At 40.6% G+C, this 2,320-nt stretch overlaps 1 pseudogene; it reads left to right on the forward strand.

Annotated features, from left to right (window-relative positions):
* The window catches only part of LOC112073093 (intestinal mucin-like protein), a 10,441-nt pseudogene extending 9,380 nt beyond the window's left edge, over positions 1–1,061 (forward strand).
* The last annotated feature ends 1,259 nt before the right edge of the window (positions 1,062–2,320 follow it).

Below are 2,320 nucleotides of genomic sequence, written 5' to 3' on the forward strand. Positions count from 1 at the left end.
GGTTCCAGAACTAAATCAAGTCACAAGAAGAGTTGGTGTCTGTCAATCTTTTGTCAATAAAATTTAATTTTTGAAATGTCATGGGACTGTTTCAATACCTTGATGATGGTTTTTCAGTTAACGTGATGGCATCTCAAAGTGGTTAACCAATATGTCATGTTGTTAAATAACTATTTGTAACTAATGTAGTGTAGTATTGCAAATTACGATGAATGTGACTCATTCATGGAGGGCTGTTTCTGCCCTGAGGGTACCATCTTGTTCAACACATTCTCTGACACCTGTGTTCGTGACTGTGGTAAGGATGTGACCGTTTGAGGAATACATTGTTTAATTGTGTCTCAAAGTACCACCATGTATGACTTAAGATCTTATTTTCCCTTCAAGGATGCACAGGACCTGATGGAAAACCCAAACAGGTAATAATGTAGATGTATACCACAATGAATCTGTCAGAAGAAATGGTTCAACAGCTCACTTCACATTACGTCCAACAAAAGGTTCTGTATAGAACCCCAATTATTTTAAGCTGTTTACTAGTTTCATTGGGGCATGTAAGTTGTCCAGCCCTGAAGAGGCTGGAGCCCTATTGTTATTATCAATCAATCAAATGTATTTGATAAAGCCCTTTTTTCATCAGCAGTGGTCACAAAGTGCTTTACAGATACTCAGCRTAAAACCTCAAAGAGCAGGCAATGCAGAGGCAGAAAGACAGTGGCTAGGAACATCTCCCTAGAAGGAAGGAACCTAGGAATAAACCAAGAGAGGAACCAGGCTCTGAGGGGTTGCCAGTCCTTGTCTTAATAAGTTTGAAGTCTCTGCTAACAGTGTTTGTTTTGTCCCAACACAGTTTGGTGAGACTTGGTACAGTAACTGCCAGAAGTGCACGTGTAATGCTGACACACTGAGTGTCCAGTGTGAACCAGTGAAATGTCCGCCCCAAGAAATTGTTACCTGTAAGAAGTACGGTGAGGTGTTGGTCAACGAGACGGTGGACTGCTGTCAGATAAATACATGTGGTGAGTAGAGACAGGATTTGAGTTTAGACCGGATAGAGGCACTTTAACATTCCACCAGGTTACCTGGGTACAAGTCTGTTTGTGCTAAATGTTTGGCATATGACAAGGAGTACAAGGTGTGGAATGTTAGCACCAAACAGGTCTTCACTCTAGCTACTTCATAAAGCCTTCATAAGCACTACATAAATGTGTTACAAAGCATCTATAACATGCTTTATAAAGGGTTCATAAATGTGTCATAACTCTGTGACATAATCAGCGGACTGTGAATAGTGTAGCTTGTTCCTGAGRAGGTGGATCAATGGTTTCTTATCTCTCTTTCTGCAGTAGGTACTGCATGTTGATTCCAACCTTAAAAGTAACAACAAAGAAATTTAGCAGGTGTGTTAGGAAATGCCTTTGTCACACCAATTAAATTACATTTAAGGTCTTTATTGGCATTGGAAACATATGTTATCATTGCCAAAGCAAGTGAAGTAGATAATAGACAAAAGTGAAATTAACAAAAAAAATGAACAGTAAACATTACACTCATAGAAGTTCCAAAATAATAAAGACATTTCAAATGTCATATTGTGTCTATATACAGTGTTGTAAGGACGTGCAAATTATTAGAAAAAACAATTGAGATAGATTACATATTGTAGCTAACTCAACACTTAACTACTATAAACTCATTAAAAATTACAATAAATATAGGTTAATTATTCATAAGGTTTTTTGTTAAGCAGTGCTTATGCCACCGTTTATAAAGCACAGGTTTGTCTAACTTGACACAGTGGGTTATGTCATACAGTTATGACACATTTATGGACCCTTTATAAAGCATGACTAATGACTATAGAGATTTGTCTCCCGGGTGGCGCAGTGGTCTAGGGCCACTGCATCGCAGTGGGTAACATGGTGCACGTGTCGTGATGGTAACATGGTGCAGGTGTTGAAGTGAGTGGTATGACATGGTGCAGGTGTAAGTGATGGTAACATGGTGCAGGTGTCGTGATGGTAACATGGTGCAGGTGTCGTGATGGTAACATGGTGCAGGTGTCGTGATGGTAACATGGTGCAGGTGTCGTGATGGTAACATGGTGCAGGTGTCGTGATGGTAACCATGGTGAGGTGTCGTGATGGTAACAGGTGCAGAGTGTGTGATGGTAACATGGTGCAGGTGTCGTGATGGTAACATGGTGCAGGTGTCGTGATGGTAACATGGTGCAGGTGTCGTGATGGTAACATGGTGCAGGTGTCGTGATGGTAACATGGTGCAGGTGTCGTGATGGTAACATGGTGCAGGTGTCGTGATG

This window comes from Salvelinus sp. IW2-2015, unplaced genomic scaffold (assembly GCF_002910315.2).
Source record: "Salvelinus sp. IW2-2015 unplaced genomic scaffold, ASM291031v2 Un_scaffold2143, whole genome shotgun sequence".
In the NCBI taxonomy this organism is placed as follows: domain Eukaryota; kingdom Metazoa; phylum Chordata; class Actinopteri; order Salmoniformes; family Salmonidae; genus Salvelinus; species Salvelinus sp. IW2-2015.